Below are 10,766 nucleotides of genomic sequence, written 5' to 3' on the forward strand. Positions count from 1 at the left end.
ATTCATACTGTCAGCCCCAAATGCAGAAGGCCCCAACACTGAGAAAGCACGGCAAGTAGTTGTGGATTCTGAGGTAAATTTCAGGATGGGTCAGTCTTGCTATCATTCACAGTGACTTATAAGCACTAAGCTCTTTCTAGTTCTGAGAGAATAGTTCTGAATGAACATTTCTACTAGTACTGATCACCAAACAGGGAGCAAAGGCTTCCTTGGACTTTACCACTCTCTGTTCCCTGGAAGGACTTGTGATTGGTAGGGCAGGGAAGACAATGGGTAGTCCAAAGTGGATCAGCAGCCCTGGATCTGGGCCAACAGAATGCCCCGTAATTCTACCCAGGTCAGGACCCAGAGATGGAATTAGGTTAAGAACTGCTGTCAGCCATAATCAAACAAGCACAGTACAGCATAGCACATCTCCGGGCCCTTTCCTCAGTCTATAGCCCAGCACAGCGGAAGTTCTTTGGGAAAGGAAAAAAGGGGAAGTTAGTGAAAGTCACCATTGTTCCAAAAGGCCTGATCTTCTAGGCTATATGTAGCAACATAGTCAAGTGTGGAATATGAGCCCACATGGAAAATGAATGGCATGATCTTAAGAGTAAAACTTCTTGGGAAATTCCAAGTTGCCTACTCTGAAGCTTGATCAAGAATGTGGAAGCCACACCAGTATGCAGGTACAGTCTAATAAAAATCTAGATGGATATTTTAGTTTTCAAGTACCACGTGAAAACTTTAAACTCTCAGTACACAGGTTCAACTGACTTTGTAAGAGACCCTACATCTAGAATGGTTTTAGCAATCATTTATAATCATTTTGTAAAAATGGTTACCTCTGGATTTTCTGATGTTTGAGATTAAACATGAAACCAAATTATGTTTCCTTCAACATATAACTATCAAAAATACATGTATGCTTACAGATTTATGCAGAAATGATGCCCTGATGAAACTATATTCAGCCTCTCAAGTTAGGAGCATAGGGCCACCAGCCATCCTGCATATTCTAATCCAGGGTAAGAGCAATATAATGTGGGCAGAAATTATATGATGTAAAGCAGACATCCTTACACAAAGTTTAAGACTTAGGACAGAAGAAGGAAAGACAAAGACAAAATTCCTAAGAACTCAAAATAATTCCACATTGTTCTCATACTCCATGAAACTCTGGGATGAACTGTAGTCCTCAAATGCCTGCACTTCAGTATGCTTCCAGCTGGCTCATCATCAACTTCCTGTTGTATTTATAGGCCCAAAACAGTGCCCCATTGGCAGAGAATGCACAAATCACAGAAGGTTTCCATCCAGAATATAAGACTGTTGTTCCTTCACTTTTCACAACACCTAGAAAGGTTCCAAAACATCCTACCTGTTTTCCAGACATGGAATGAAATTGAATTCTGGATTTGATGCAATTCACTGGGTATTCAGCAAGCCATGGGCAAATTCCACCAATTCCACCACTTAACATCAAAAGCACAGGGCCTAGTTTATCTCTTTGGTCTCCCTGATGCAAAAAAAAAAAAAAAAAAAAAAAAAAAAAATGCCGGCTCAGTTCATAGTCACTGAAGAAGAAGAAATAGCCCTGTTCTTCTCAAAGTAAAGTGCTTAGAGTACATGGTAGAATCTCAAGGGGCCATACTTTCTAAGGATAGTCTTCACAAGAGACCCAACGGTAATCTGACTCTTGGCTATTTTTCGTGATGTCTCCATTCCACACACAGTCTGTGGTGGGCCACTCCAGAGCTCTATGGAGTAGAGTAGCAACAAGTAGCGAAGGCAGAAGCGAAGGACCCAGCAGCTGCATTCTGCAGATCACTTGCTTTGCCTGTTTATCCAACCCAACCGTTCTCTGCACACCTGCTGACAGAAATCTTAGCACGAAGAGCAACGATTCTCCCCTGCGATGTTGGTGACCAGAGCCTCGCTGGTGCCCTTGTAGAAGCAACGGAAACCCATCTGTTATAGATCTTCAGGCAGCAATCTGTGAGACCTGGGTACAGGACTAGGGATGTTTGCATCTTCACCTTCATTGTCAAAGGGTGCCGGTCAGTGCACATGGCTGTGAGGTCAATGGCAGCTTGGATGGCAGGATTCGATTTCATGGTGCAGCTGCGCTACTTGGAAGGTGACTCCTAGGAGCTTATGATAGATCCTGCATATCCTGCCATGCTGTTATGGCCGTGTCCTGCTTGGACTCCTCTAGGCTTCTGTCTTTATAAACTTATAATCAGTTTGTGCATAGTCACAAAATAATTTTACTTTGATTGGGATTGCATTGAATCTATATATCAAGTTAGGAAGAATTTACATTTTGTAATATAGTCTTCTAATCCATGAATATAGAGTATCTATTTTGTTCTCTGATTTGCTTTATTAGGATTTTGTAATTTACCTCATACATCTTTTGTCCATATTTTGTTAGGTATATAACTACCATTTCATTTCTGTGAGGTGCTAATGTAAATGATATTGTGTATTTAATTTGAAAGTTCATTTGTTTCTTACTGATATGCAGAAATGCAAATAATTTGTATATTAGCTTTATGTTTTGCATCTTTACTATAATAACTTATCATTTCCAGTTTTTTGATGATTAAGATTGTCTACATACAGTCATGTCTTCTGCACATTTATTTCTTCCTTCCCAATCCAGATATCTTTTATTTCCTTCCCTTTCCTTTTTATTTATTTTTATTAACATATATTGTGCACATTAATGGGATTCAGTATGAATTAAGGGATAATTAATGGGATCAAGCATGCATTGATTATATTCAACCAACCTTCTTCAAACCCTTACACTGCTGTCCTTCCACTGCACACCATTCAGTCCCTAGTAATCACCATTCTAATTTCAGGTCTATTTAAATTTTTAAATTTTTTTAGTTTCTGTACATGAGAGAGAAAGTAGGGAACATTCCTCAAGCTTATTTGACAGCAGTTGCTGATACAATGATTTAAATAAAGCCAACAGTCTGGATGGGGAAACTGAGGAAGTGGTAAAGACTCGCCATGGATTGTAGGCCTTTGCAGTTACTGAGGCTGAGCTATGAGCTGAGGGAAAGCCTTGCTCAACAGGCATCACGGTGAGCTGTGATGTGAATTTAGCTGTACTGTCTCCCCTCATGCTGTGTGCTGGAGCCTTGCCTTTCCCCCAGTCCTTTGTCTCAGACTTGCTACTAGACAGAATCACTTAGGGATACTTAGTTTGTTTATATTAGTATAACTTATAGCTTACCGATAGGTTGATTCTGTTATGTTTTAACAAGTGTCTTAATCTGATTGGATAATGTGCCTATATATGTCTTGTACAATCATAACTAAAATTAGATCTGTGCCTTCTGAGCCTGGTCTCCGATGTCTGTGTTCTTTGGGTGACATCGTTGTCCTCACCCTCAGCGTGACCTCCTTTCGAAATAACTATAAGAGAACACGCATTGCTTGCCTTTTTGTTCTGATTTATTTCACTTAAAATAAGATTCTCTAGTTTAATCCAATTCACTGCAAATGATGTGATTTCATTATTATTTATGATTGAATAATATTCTTTTGTGTATGTAAAATACATACCCATAAAGAAAGTGCATGTTTTCTTTATTCATTCATCTGTTGATGGATACCCAGGCTGTTCTATATCTTAGTTATTGAGATCAGTGCTGCAGCAACATGGTCATGCAGTTATCTCTTTTGCATACTAATTATTTTCCTTTGGGTGTATACTCAAAAGTGGGATGATTGTACCCTAAGGTAGTTCTATTTTCCATTTTTTGAGAAACCTCTATATTTTTCTATATAGTGGATGTTTTAGTCAACTTTTTAGATGCTGTGCCCAAAGACCTAAAAAGAACAATTTTAGGAGGAAAAGTTTATTTTGGGGACTGATGGATTCAAAGATCCTTATCCATAGACTGCCAATTCCATTCCTCAGGACCTGAGGTGAGGCAAAACATCATGGCAGAAGAGTGTGGTGGAAGGAAGCAGCTCATAAGTTGATCAGGGAAGCAGAGATCATGAGCTCAGCTCAACAAAGATAAAATACATTCCCCAAAGGCATGCCCCCAGGGATCCACCTCCTCCAGCCTCTTTCCACCTCCTGCCTTCAGTTACCACTCAGTTGATCCCTCTCAGAGGGTTTACTCACTGATTGGGTTAAGGCCTCACAACCCAATCATTTTATCTCTGAACTCTTATTCATTGTCTCACACATGAGCTTTTCTGGAACACATCATGTCCAAACCAGAACAGTGGAGAACGTTAATTTACCTCCCCATCAATAACGTACAATAGTTGTTTTTTCTCCACATCCACACCAGCATGTTTTTTTTGGCAGTTGCCATTCTAACAGGGATGAGATGATTTCTAATTGTAGTTTAGATTTACATTTCCATGATAACTAATGATATCAACCATTTTTTCATATATTTTTTGACCATTTGTATTTCTTCTTTTGAGAAGTATATATTCTGATAATTTACCCATTTTAAAAAATGGATTACTTGTTTTGATATTGTTAAGTTTTTCATTCTTTATCTATTCTAGATATTAACCCTCTGTCAGATGGCAAGCTGGGAAATAATTTATCCCATTCCTTCGGTTGTCTCTTCACTCTTTTGATTGTTTCTTTGGCTGTGCAGAAGCATTTTAATTTGATGCAATCCCATTTGGCAATTTTTGCTTTTGTTTTCCGGGCTTTTAAGGTCCTATCCAGAAAATAATTGCCTCTACCAGTGTCTTGAAGAGTTTTTCCCTCAGCATTCTTCTGTGGTTTCAGGGTTCCAGGATTTACATTTAAGTCTTTGATTTGAGTTGAGTTTTTACATGCTGAGTGATAATTGTCAAGTTTGAAAATTCTGCATGTGGATATCCAGTTTTCTCAGCACAACACCATTTATTGAATAGGCTATTCTTTCATCAATGTGTGTTTTTTGGCACCTCTGTCAAGAATCTGTTTCTACAGGATGTCACACGCCTGTAATCTCAGCAATTCAGGAGGCTGAGGCAGGAGAATCATAAAGTTGAGCTCAGCAACTTAGCAAGACCCTATCTAAAAATAAAAAATGAAAAGAGCTAAGGATGTAGTTCAATGGTAAAGCATCCTGGTTTCAATCCCCAGTGCAAAAAAAAAAAAAAAAAAAAAAAAAAAAAAAAAAAAAAAAAAGAAAAGAAAGATTCATTCAGTTAATTGTAGATACTTGGGTTTATTTCTGGAATCTCTGTTCTTTTCCATTGCTCTATATGCATTTCTATTCCAATACTATGCTGTTTTGGTTACTATGGCTTTGTAATATATCTTGAAATCAGGTATTATGTGAAGCCTCCAGCTTGATTTTTTTGTTGTTGTTCAACATTGTTTCGGCTCTTTGGGGTATTTTGTGCTTCCATATAAATTTTGGGATTGTCTAGTTCTGTGAGAAATGTTATTGGTATTTTTAAGGGGATTGCATTGAACTTGTGAATCACTTCAGATAATATGGACATTTTAACAATATTAATTCTTCCAATCCATAACATGAGAGGTCTTTCTGTTTTCTTTTTCAATTTCACTGATCAGTGTTTAAAAATTATTTCTGGGAAAATGAAAATCCATATGCAGCATATGGATTTCCCTATCTCTTGCCCTGCACAAAAATCAACTCAAAATGGATCAAGGACCTTGGAATCACACCAGAGACCCTGCATCTTATAGAAGAAGAAGTTGGTCCAAATCTTCAACTTGTTGGCTTAGGATCAGACTTCCTTAGCAGAACTCCCATAGCACAAGAAATAAAAGAGAGAATCAATAACTGGGATAGATTCAAACTAAAAAGCTTTCTCTCAGCAAAGGAAACTATCAGCAATGCAAAGAGAGAGCCTACAGAGTGGGAGAAAATCTTTGCCACTCATACTTCAGATAGAGCACTAATTTCCAGAATCTATAAAGAACTCAAAAAACTCTACACCAAGAATGCAAATAACCCAATCAACAAATGGGCTAAGGAAATGAACAGACACTTCACAGAAGATCTACAAGCAATCAACAGATATATGAAAAAATGTTCAACATCTCTAGTAATAAGAGAAATGCAAATCGAAACTACCCTAAGATTCCATCTCACCCCAATTAGAATGGCAATTATCAAGAATGCAAGCAACAATAGGTGTTGCAAGGATGTGGGAAAAAAGGTACACTCATACATTGCTGGTGGGGTTGCAAATTAGTGCAGCCACTCTGAAAAGCAGTATGGAAATTCCTCAGAAAGCTTGGAATGGAACCACCATTTGACCCAGCTCTCCCACTCCTCGGCCTATCCCCGAAGGACTTAAAATCAGCACACTACAGAGATACAGCCACATCAATGTTCATTGCTGCTCAATTCACCATAGCCAGATTATGGAACCAACCTAGATGGCCTTCAATTGATGAATGGATAAAGAAACTGTGGCGCATATATATATACAATGGAATATTACTCTGCCATGAAGAATGATAAAATTATGGCATTTGCAGTCAAATGGATGAAATTGGAGAATATCATGCTAAGTGAGATAAGCCAATCTCAAAAAACTAAAGGATGAATGATCTAGCTGATAAACAGATGATGACATATAATGGGGGGTGGGAGGGGTTAGCGTTAGGGTTAGGGTTAGGTTTAGGGTTAGGGTTAAGGAGGGGGGCAAGAATGGAGGAAGGAAGGACTGTATAGAGGGTAAAGAGGGGTGGGAGGGGTAGGGGGAAGGAAAAAAATAACAGAATGAATCAAACAACATTACCCTATGTAAATTTATGATTATACAAATGGTATGCCTTGAATCCATGTACAAAGAGAGAAACAACTTGTATCCCATTTATTTACAATAAAAAAAAAAAAGAATACAAGCAACAACAGGTGTTGGCGAGGATGTGGGGAAAAAGGTAGACTCATACATTCTGGTGGGGTTGCAAATTAGTGCAGCCACTCTGGAAAGCAGTGTGGAGATTCCTTAGAAAACTTGGAATGGAACCACCATTTGACCCAGCTATCCCACTCCTTGGCCTATACCCAAAGGACTTAAAGTCAGCATACTACAGTGATGCAGCCACATCAATGCTCATAGCTGCTCAATTCACCATAGCCAGATTGTGGAACCAACCTAGATGCCCCTCAACTGATGAATAGATAAAGAAACTGTGATATATATATATATATATATATATATATATATATATATATATATATATATATACACACACAATGGACTATTACTCAGCCATAAAGAAGAATAAAATCATGGCATTTGCAGGCAAATGGATGAAATTGGAGAATATTATGCTAAGTGATATAAGCCAATCTCAAGAAACCAAAGGCCCAATGATCTAGCTGATAAGCAGATGATGATTCATAGTGGGGGGTGGGAGGTAGATAAGGATGGAGGAAGTAGGGACCATATAGAGGGAAAAGAGGGGTGGGAGGGGTGGGGGGAGGAAAAAAAAAAACGATGAATCAAACACCATTACCCTATTAAATGTATGATTACACAATCTGTATGCCTCTATTTCATGTACAGAGAAACAAGATGTATCCCATTTGTTTACAATAAAAATAAATAAAAGAAAAAAAGGAAAAAAATTTTAAAAAGTTATTTTCGTAGAGGTCTTTAATTTCCTTAGTTAAGTTTAGTCTAGTTGCTTTTTACATTTTTTTAGTTTCTGTGAGAGCGATTACTCTCATGTTTTCCTTCTCTGCAGATTCATTATTGGTCTATAGAAAGCTACTGGTTTTTATATAATGATTTTGTATCCTCTACTTATCTGAATTTATCTGTTCTAATAATCTTTTGGTGGAGTGTTTGGTTTTTATATGTATATTATTATAGCAGATGTAAACAGGGATAATTTTACTTCCTCCCTATTTGTATGCTTCATTTCTATCCCTTGCCTAATTGCTCTAACAGTGGATACTTCATAATATATTGAATAATAGCACTAAAAGTAGATGTACTTGTCTTGTTTCTTTTCTTAAAAAAAAAAATTGCTTTAAGTTTTCCCCATTCAGAATGATGTCAGTTTGTCATACATAGCCTTTATTAAGTTCAAATATCCTTCCTTGCCTAATTGATTCAAGCATATATCATAAAAGGATGTTCAATTTATTGAGATGATTGTATAGTTTTATCCTTCAATCTGTTCACATGATGTTTTACATTTATTGATTTGCATGTGTTAAACCATCCTCACATCCCTGGAATGAAACCAGCTTGATCATGGCATATGATCTTTTCGTTGGACTTTTGAATTTGGTTTGCTAGTATTTTGTTAAGAATTTTTGTATCCATGTTCCTTAGGGGTAGTTTTCTTCCTTTGTTGTATCATTGTAGGTTTTGGAAACAATATAATCCTGGCCACATAGAAGGAGTTTTGAAGGGTTCCTTCTGTTTCAGTTTTGTTGAATGGCTGGAGAAGAATTTACATTACTTCTTTGAAAGTTTAGGAAAATTCAGCAGTAAAGCTGTCAGGTCCTGGGCTTTATTGGGAGACTTTTAATTTTTATTCAACCTCATTCCTTGTTGTTCTACTCAGATTTTTCTGTCCTTATGGTTCATGTGTGTCCAAAGATTTTTCTACTTCTTGATTTTCCAATTGGTTAATATATAGAATTTGATAGTTATCCCATTGTTTTTGTGATATTAGTTGTAATGTCTCCCTTTTAGTCTCTGATTTTATTTGGATCTTCCCTCCTTTTTCACACAGTTATAAATTTGTCAATTTTCTGTATAATTGGGAAGTCAGATGTAAAGTGTTTTTATCCTTTGATTTTTTTTCAGGATTTTTTTCTTTATCTTTGATTTTCTATAGTTTAAAAATAACATGTCCGGGTATAGTCTTTTTGTTCGTTTTGATCTTGGTGTAATTCTTCTAGACTGCTTGGTGTTCTCTGAGCTTCCTGGATCTCTGGTTTGTTGTCTGACTTTAAGTTGTGGAAAAATCTCAGGCATTATTGTTTCATACATTTGTTGAATTCCTGTATCTTTTCTTTTCATCCTGAAATTCCCTAATGTGAATGTTACCCCATTCTTAGCTATCCCATCATCCTTTAATATTCTGCCTTTCCCCCCTAGTCTTTGTTTTCTTCCTTTAAGCAGTTCCTATTTGGATATCCTCAAGCTTAAAGATTCTTTTCTTGGCTATATGCGGTCTCTTAATAAGTGCATCAGAGTTATTCTTCTCAGGATTTTCATCTCTTTGCTTACATTATACATCTATTCTAGCATCCTGTCTACTTTATCCATTCAAACCCTTAGAGTCTAAGTTTTTCTTAAATTCCCAGCCTGATAATTCCAACTGTCATGTGTGGATATTCTGACTCTTCGGTTGTGTCTGTCTTTTGGCATGCTTTGTAATGAACTGTCATAAACTGCCTTTATTAATGTCGTGATAAAGTTGGGGAGAGTAACATTCTATACTCCTATGATTAGGGTTCAGTCTTTTCATGAGCCTACACCTCTGTACTGTGAATTCAGAACCTACACCTCTGAACTGTGAATTCATCAGTGTTTCTCAGTTTTGTTTCATTGTTTGTTCATTTATTTATTTTCCTGTTCCAATAAGTGGGAAAGAATGACTAGAGGGGCTGGAGTTGGATATTTTCATTTCCTCAGGCCATTTAGACCCTCATACTAGACGATCATATTAGACACTGGTTAACTACATTTCCTGATGGCAAATCTTGTTAGGCAAAACAGAACGTTATGGTGTGTTTCAAAATAGTTCCTTTTTCCATCCTTCTGTCCAAAGCACAGGGGATTTCTCTCTGATTTTCACTGTGGGAGCCTATGTTTTTCTGAAGGAAAAACTCATAATATTGTGCTTTCCTTCCATGACAGGGTCTCATTGGAGTCTTACCTCTTAGAGTTGCCTATATTAAGCCTCTAACAATTCATCAGTTACAGTTCAGGTTTTCCTACCCAAGCATTGATTCCATGATACTTCCTGCTCATGAATTTTGGTTCCCATAAGTCATAATTTCCTATATTTACTCATCTGCCTCTTTAAATTTGGGATAGAAGTTGGCCTTGTATTCTCCCACTCATATGAATCCAAGAAAAGTTCTTGATTTTAAATCTGTTCAACTTTGTACTTATTAGGATACAGTAATAATTTTCAAAATTATGTGTGGAACTGGAAACTAGAATTCTATGTTAGTGATTTTGTTATATAACTTTTTTTTTTAAGTGCTAGAGATTGAACCCAGGGCATATACACATGAGGCAAATGCTCTACCATTCAGCCATGATTTCAGCTCCTGTTATATAATTTTAAAAAATCAAAACAAAAAGATAATTCAGTATGCCCTCTAGTGTGTTGGGCAAAATTTGGTTTGTTATTGAGATTTGGCTCCACACATGGATTCACTCACACTGCTTGCAGTGCCACTAAAGATATTTAATGTCCAAACTGGGAATTATGCTAATTTATCTTTTTCATGATTCACATCTGAAAAAGTAAAAGTATTCCATATGCATGATTGCATGTGTGTGTTATGTTATTAAGTATATTCCTAGTTGGAGAATTTGACTAGGAATCCATTAGAATTAAATCTTCCATTTTTCATTTTGCTTTTGAAATGACTGGAAGAATTTCCATGACTAATTTCTTGACCCTCTTCAATTGAAACTTCCACTGTGCACAAACATCCAATGCGAAGTAAAGTGGAGCATATTCCATTATGATAAGTTCTCCTCTTTGTACTTCCCTGACTTGAAGTTAGGTCAGTTGGAGTAGTACATGTCATTTCTTACAGACGACTGCCAAT

At 36.9% G+C, this 10,766-nt stretch overlaps 1 pseudogene across 1 annotated transcript; it reads right to left on the reverse strand.

Annotated features, from left to right (window-relative positions):
• Positions 1-1,195: 1,195 nt before the first annotated feature.
• On the reverse strand, positions 1,196-2,099 carry LOC306653631 (mitochondrial ornithine transporter 1-like; annotated as a pseudogene). The gene has a single exon. The product of its transcript is annotated as a mitochondrial ornithine transporter 1-like (transcript).
• Between the last annotated feature and the right edge of the window lie 8,667 nt (positions 2,100-10,766).

The sequence above is a fragment of the Sciurus vulgaris genome (assembly GCF_902686455.1).
Source record: "Sciurus vulgaris genome assembly, chromosome: 2".
In the NCBI taxonomy this organism is placed as follows: domain Eukaryota; kingdom Metazoa; phylum Chordata; class Mammalia; order Rodentia; family Sciuridae; genus Sciurus; species Sciurus vulgaris.